The sequence below is a fragment of the Solanum tuberosum genome, unplaced genomic scaffold, assembly GCF_000226075.1.
Source record: "Solanum tuberosum cultivar DM 1-3 516 R44 unplaced genomic scaffold, SolTub_3.0 scf00007, whole genome shotgun sequence".
Taxonomy (NCBI): domain Eukaryota; kingdom Viridiplantae; phylum Streptophyta; class Magnoliopsida; order Solanales; family Solanaceae; genus Solanum; species Solanum tuberosum.
The window spans coordinates 73,303-81,316 of record NW_006238933.1 but is presented as its reverse complement, the minus strand read 5'-3'; the positions used below and the strand labels follow the sequence as shown (position 1 = coordinate 81,316).

The 8,014-nt window shown below is 28.8% G+C and overlaps 1 pseudogene; it reads left to right on the top strand.

Annotated features, from left to right (window-relative positions):
* The first annotated feature begins 1,689 nt into the window (after positions 1-1,689).
* LOC102602643 (expansin-B4-like) lies at positions 1,690-4,149 on the top strand (annotated as a pseudogene).
* The last annotated feature ends 3,865 nt before the right edge of the window (positions 4,150-8,014 follow it).

Genomic DNA, 8,014 nt, shown 5'->3' with positions numbered 1-8,014 from the left:
ACGGGGCACGTAGTTAGGGACAAATAGATTGCTACTAGGGGCCAGGCCTATACTAACGAGAGATTATTCATCTCAATATCCTTTCGGTGCTAAGTAAAATCCCAACAAAATTAGTCATAAACACAAGCATATCATCATCCATGGAAAAGTATAATGTAGTTACTAATTCAAGCTAAAAAAATCATAGAATAGCTCCTTAAATCTTGAATCGTGGAACCATTCTTTTGCGTGCCGTAGCTTAGGATTCGTGCTATTGCTATTATTTAGGGGCGTCAAGATCGGGTTCCGACTTTTTCTTTTTGAGAAAGAAGATGTTATTGTGTGAGAAAACCGTTCACAATTTAGTTAATGCTAATATCAAAGCAACCTAAGTCATAAGTCAGTCATTTTCATAAATCATGCATATCTTTCGTGAAAGTTTCAATCAAAACTCTAAATGGACCCTCGACATTCTGTAGATTGACCACACAACATGTTCCAAATCTATTAGAATCATCAATCTACCGATTCGAGGTTGTCTTGACAATGGTCAAATTTAACTTTCTTAAAACTTAAGAATACAACCAATGACTTAAAGCACTCTTGAATGTCTCGGAATTCATACCAACCACCCAACCAAGTCAAAAATCACTTTCCACACCTATTGAAACTGTCTGAACTTTAATCCAACCTCACAAACCTAGAATATTGACTTTTGTCAAACTTGTGAACCTTCAAAACTCAAAGTCTCATCAAATACTCATGTATCTGAGCATCTCAAAAAATTGTGTCACTCATCCCCGCAAATCGAATATGACATACAAGAGGTACAAAAAGAGTAAAAATAGGGAAAACCAACTAAAAGTACGAAATGGCCACGAGGACCGTTACACTACTCCTCCCTCTTTGTTGTGTTTTCCATAATTTATATACAACACCTCCCAGGATTCTATTCTGAAAATATATTCATTTTTAAAAAACACTCGATTTAACTTAGATATTATATAGTTTCACAAGAATAAAAAGTCATTCCTCTATTTCAAAAGGGTTGGTCTAGTTTAATTTGGCACAAAATTTAAGAAAATTTATAAAGAAGACACGTTTCAATCTTGTGGTCCTAAATGAAAGTTGTGTCAAATATACCAAAATGTCCTTTAATCTTGTGGCCTCAAACATGTCATATGAAAAACTGAAATTAGAGTGTTGCTAAAAAAGAAAATTAATCATTCTTTTTTAAACAAACTAAAAACGAAAGTAGGTCATTTATTTTTAAATGAAAGAGGTATAATTCAATACATAGCAGGGATTTGGTTTTACCAAACGTATTCACATGATATATCTTTTTTCTACTCCAATGTCAAAGAGTCACAGGTTGGAAAACCTCAAAAGAGTTTAAAATTAAGAATTTACTTCCACAACCTTGCATGTGCAATTTTTCATTCATGCATGAAGAACATTGTGAACTATTCATGAATTATAATCACTTTAGGAAGACTAATCTTATACTAAGATTCATCTCATGTTCAAGGAAATGGACTAATTCCAAGAACTTACAATAAAAACATTACAAAGCATCAATCAATATCAATGAGGTTATGTTGGATTGTTGGTGCTATATGGGGTAAACATTGTAGGGGTTTTGTTGCTTATAAAATCATGTAAATAACTACTTTGTTTTATTCTTAACAAAAAAAAAAAAAAAAAAACACAATGTCCAACCCTCCTCTTGTTCATTCCTTTTATCTATTTACCATACTTACAATTTTCCCATTATCGATATTATCTTGTTCTATCGTGGCTGAAACCGATCCATTCTCACCCGCCGTGGCAACGTGGTATGGCGATTCTGCCGGAGCTGGTAGTGGTAATGTGCACAACCATGCATGAATATTACACATGCAAATAATTTATGAATATAATAAAGTGCTTAATTTTATAAAAAAAATTAAGTTATATATACTGATAATATGAAAACAATTAATGTTATCAATATAATTCAATTTGTTAGAGCAGGTTACTTGGTATTTATTATAGGTTACTACGAAAGCTTATTAAGGAAAAAGCTATTAGTATAATTGTGAATAGTTTTAAGCAGTCCAATGTCTTTAAGTGATTATGTCTTTAGATGATTTAATTGAGTTTACAAAATAACCAACAAATGTATAAATTTTGTATATTTAAACATAATACAATATACATATAATATGCATACCTATATATAATAATATACATAATTAGTGTATAGATTTTAAATATTTTGATCATAGTGATAAATGGTTTTGGCCGAACTATACATATTGATTAGTGAACCGTATAATCACCTCAAAGAAGAAGAAAAAAAGAATGATAAAATGTATTAACTTAGTTTTACTCAGTTATTAATTCTTGTATACTTTTATATGGTTGGAGAGTTGGTTGTGAACGAGATGTGATCCTCTTTTAAAATTGGAAAAGTTACATATTTGGCCGCTTACAAAAAATACAGTTCCTACCCCCAAAAAATAAAAATAAAATAAAATAAATAAATAAAAATCAATATATATAATATTAATTGTGTATGCATATCTATTGTGTATAGGATTTTCACACCATCGAAATATTAAGACGTTTTATAATAGATAATCTTGGTTATTTCTAAGATTGGTAGTTATCATTTACTAAATATGATATTATAAAATTTCTTAAAGCACTGTCGGTCTATAAAAGTTAAACTCAAAAGAATACCTAGTTGTTATGTAGATGGCGGGGCTTGTGGATATGGCAACGACGTAAGGAACCCTCCATTTTCTGCAATGGTATCAGCTGGAAATGAAAATATTTTTAAAGGTGGAAAAGGTTGTGGAGCTTGCTATCAGGTATAAATTCATTTTAAACTTATATTAGGTTAGTTTATCATTCTTATCAGGTTATAATAATAACATATACGTGATTTAATTCTATAACTATATAATATTTATACTGTCAGTGTATATATTTGAAATACAAAAAAATATTTGTAGGTAATGTGCAAAGAGAAATCAGCTTGTTCTGAGATACCAATAAGAGTGACAATCACAGATGAGTGTCCAGGGTCTTGTGGTAATTATGGTGCTCCTTTTCATTTTGATTTAAGTGGAACTGCTTTTGGGGTATTAGCTAAGCCTGGCCAAGCTGATTTATTGCGTGGAGAGGAATTCTCACTATTGGATATAAAAGGTGAAAAAATGTGTTAATTGGTATTCTATTTATCTCAATTTATGTAGCACAATTTGGGTTTTGATAGTCAAACAAGATTTTTTAGGCTTCTTACGTAACTATACAGACCATAAAAACTATTTTCAACTAAAACGACTGCATGTATTGATATTGTATAAATAGTGTATAATCATATACATTGTTTATACATTATTTGCAACAGTTCATCTTCTTCAAAAACTGAGTTTTTTCAATCTCAACCAACTCAAATCTTCTTTAAATAGTCTCAAATACATAAACCTTTTATATTTTCTTAACAAAATGATCTCTTGTACTCGCAAACCATCTAAATTGGATAAAATGACTCGATGACGATTTCATGTATTTTCATCAGTCTTATGCGAAAATGATCATAAAACTAAAATAACCTTATCTAAGCATGTAACATTTTTAAAAAATAATACACGATTGTGAGATTCAATCACATGACTTCTCCCTACTCTACTACCGTTTCTTATAGAGTGTGACCTGTCATTTAAAAACTTAAGTTATTAAAAAGAATACACACTTTATAATGATTTATTTATAATATATCTTCAACATGACTACATTTTTTATTTATTTAGAAGATGATTAATTAATTATTTATGATGAATCATTTATAGAGTGGCCTGCAATTATCCTCAAACAACAGTGACATTCAAGATGGACCAAGGCTCAAATCCTAGCTATTTTAGTTGTGTGATTGAGTTTGAAAATGGAGAAGGAGATCTTGGTTTAGTAGAGCTTCAAAGTGGTACTGGCTCAGATAATAAATGGCTAGCAATGCAACATTCATGGGGTGCAAATTGGAAAATTGAGTTGCCTCCACAAATAAAACCTCCATTTTCTATTAGGTTGACTACTTTAGAATCCAACAAGACCCTTGTTGCAAACAATGTTATTCCACTTGATTGGCCCCCTGGCAAATCATATCATTCACTTGTCAACTTTTGATAACATCTTCTATTTTATTATATATTATAAGATTCAAGCAATTGAAGAAGTAATGTCAACATGATGTTTTATGTATAGAAATTAATTAACAATATTATGGAAAATTTTCTTCAGTGTAATTCATATATTATATACAAAGACCTCAGTATTTACACAAGTGTGTGTAAGGAAATAAAATAATAAAAAGAAATTTTCTTTTACTATGCTATTGTGTGCTTCTCATGTGTTCTAAGAAGCTCTTTGGAATATAATTATGAGAAACTTTTGAAAATGATTATAGTTTCAGCTTAATTAGAGATCTATAACTATAGTCTGCTTATCAATATGGGTTGTGGTGCACTGGTGGGAGTGTTTCACCCTTAATCAATGTCTCGGGTTCGATCCCTGGGTATGGAGAAAATTCTATTAGGAGCGCCACCCCTGACTGGGCCCAGCAATGCGCGATCCGAAGTCGGGGCTCCAATGTGGGCTCCGTAAACTGGGTGGAAAATCAAAAAGAAAATATAGTATACTCAATTACGATTCATAGCTACATGTTGGAGGGAGGAGAAAGGCAAGCAACACATAAGAGAAACGAAAGAGACACAATTGATTTGTATATTTAATTCGCCCTAGCAAAATATTCAACTTTTGAGAACATCTTATATGTTAAAAGCTTCAAGTAATTGATTAACAAAAAGTATCAACATGAAGTTTTATATAAAAAATCAATCAAGAATAGTATGGCAAATTTTCTTCTGTGTAATCATCTAAAGACCTTAGTTAGTATTTATACAAGTGTAACGAAATAAAACAATAAAAATAAATATTAAAACAGTTTGTCTATTTCTTATTGGTTATCATAAATACAAAAAAAATTAAAAAAATTTACTATGCTATTGTGTTCTTCTCACGTGTTCTAAGCTTCTCGGAATATTTCTAACAAAAGAAAAATTACTTGGGTAAAATTACCTAGGGCTCAATTATAATATCTTAAAAAATCATTGAACTATAGAAAATTATCTAGTAAAGTCATTAAATTTTGTTTTGTATCAATAAAGTCACTCAACTTAAGGTTTTTATCTTCAAAAATCATTCAACTACAGTTATCATTAATATAAATTTGATATGATAATTTAAATTACTTTTTATCCCATATAATCATGAACCCAACAAATTTATTTATTTTTATGTCATGTAATCACTGCAACCTCATATAGAATCTATTTATTTTTGTGACAGGTCATTGTGCTTTTTTCTCCTTCGCCTGATTTTCTTTTTGCAAAACAATCAGTAGCGTTACTAGGTTCTTTGGTCTTAGGAGAATTGCAGCTTCAATGAACTATTTTCCTGCTTCACTTCTGTTTGCCTTCACCCAGGTCAGCTTATAATCTTCTATACTAACTAGTTTTTATGTTCTAAAATCTGTTTATGTGACTTGTGTGTCAAATTTATCCTTTAAAAAAAAAAAAAAAAAAAAAGCTCAACTTGGTAGTCATGTAAATGGTTCCAGTGAGGCATAACTGAGGCTTTAAGTATCTTACAGAGCATTGAAGTGTTTTTTGAATTAGGATTCAAATTTACTAATTTATATAAATATATATGCTAAAATGAAATTCGATTCCCAAATCCTAATCAAACATGAAAAATGTAACTAATACCAGGACATAGAAGTATATATTGACTTTATAATTTTAATTTATTTACGGTGGGATCCATGATGAGGTGGCATAAAAAATATTTATTTTGTCATGTCAGATATAGTTTAATGAAAAATGTAGTTGAGTGATTTTTGGAGATAAAACTCTTAAGTTGAGTGATTTTATTGATATAAAACAAAGTTTAATGACTTTGCTAGATAAATTTACATAGTTCAATGACCTTTTAAGATATTAACTCTTACATGTTAGAAGGAGGAGAGAGGCGAGCGAGATGTGAGAGAGAGATGAGAAAGATATAAATAATAATTGATTTCTATATTTAATTGGGCCCTGGGTAAAATATAGGAAACTTTCATAACTATACTATATTAAGAAAATATTTACCAATTATAGAAATAACATTTTTTTCACTTGATCACTTTTGGATCCGGCTGCTCTTCATTTTTTCCAAGTTCTACCTTGGATTGGAGACACATGTTATAGTTTAGAATTAATGATTGAGATCTAATTAATTAAAGCAAAGTCCTAACCATAATTATTTTCTTTCATATATTTCCTTCTTAAATATTTTTGCAATCCAACAATTCTATATTTACATTATATTTTTTCTAAATATACTTAAAAGAATTTCTTTTCTTAATTACTTGAGTAATTTTTTGCTGATTTTTTACTTTTTACCTTAACGTTTGGCATTTCTCATTACCAAATAAAAATTAAAAATTCTGACCGGGCATTTTTTTTTAATTTTAAGAGTAAAATAAATTTTGTCACTTAATTTTAAATTCTTTCTTACTCCCTAAATGGAGTCAATATTGCTCTATAGATATTGTAGCTCTTAATACTCTATTAGAAGCATAAAAACGTTTAACTGTATTACAATTTTTTTTCAAAAAAAGTAAAACTATTTTAATAAAAGTTTTAAATATGTATGCAGGGCATTAAAGAAAAGTTTTAAATATATTTAGGGAAAATATAATGGATTGCAAAAATATTTAAGAAGGAAATATATAGAAGTAAATAATTATGGTTAGGACTTTTCTTTAATTAATTAGATCTCAACAATTAATTCTAAACTATGACATGTGTCTCCAATCCAAGCTAGAACTTGAGAAAATGGAGAGTAGAGAAATGGAGAGGAGCCGCATCCATCACTTTTAATTCATTTATAATACATTTTTAATACATATTATAGAGAACAATTTATAAAACATATATAATACAAGTTTTATTGATGGATAATACATTTATCACACATTTTGATAAACAATGTGTCGATTTCTAACCAAACAAGCATAATATATTTAAAAAGAGTTATATTACATATATATTGCATACATAATTCACTTTATTACAGATTTATCATAGTATTGCTATAAACGGTAATAAATAAATAAAATATGGCTAAAATTATAATACTATGATAAATCTATAATATATATTAAAATGAATTATGTATGCATTATAAATGTAGAGAAATGAAATTGACTTAAATAATGTTGTATGACCATCATAAAACGTGATTTTTCATTAAATCACGTTATTATGGAGACCCATTCCCTTACATAACGTTTTCATTATACGTTTCCGGTTATATTCAAACCTCCATTAAAGTATCATTGTTCTCTGAAAAAGAACAAGAGTTAACCTTTATAGTGCCGGCAAAATGAGCCCATATTTTGGTAATTCGCTCAATTCGTTCATATTTTAGTGGGTTGTGTGAGTGACTTTTTACATGGATAAAATATTGGTTGATACCCATATTCAACCCATAAAAATATGGGTAAAATATGGGTAAATTATGTGTAAAATATGGGTAAAATATGGATTAGCCAAATGGGTTAAGCTTCTAACTTTAATTCACTCAAAATTCATGATATCACTAAAATATTGTAACTTCTCTTCCTTTTTATCTTCTTCAATATAATTAATTATTTTTCTCTATAATTGAAAATGTGAAGTCTTTGGCCCTCCAAAAATATATTTTTTAAATGTGAATTTTTCTTTTGTTAATTATAATTATATTTTCTTTTATTTGTTTAATTTTATATTGGATAACAAATAATAGTGTAAAATAAGTAAATCATGTATTAGTATTGACAGTGCTTAAAGTGCATTAAACATGCTTTAGTCCTAAATTGCAAATATTCATTTACTTTGAAATTAAAAATATTTTCTCCTTGTTATTACATAAATTTATTTTATATTGAAAAGTTATAGGATTTTTT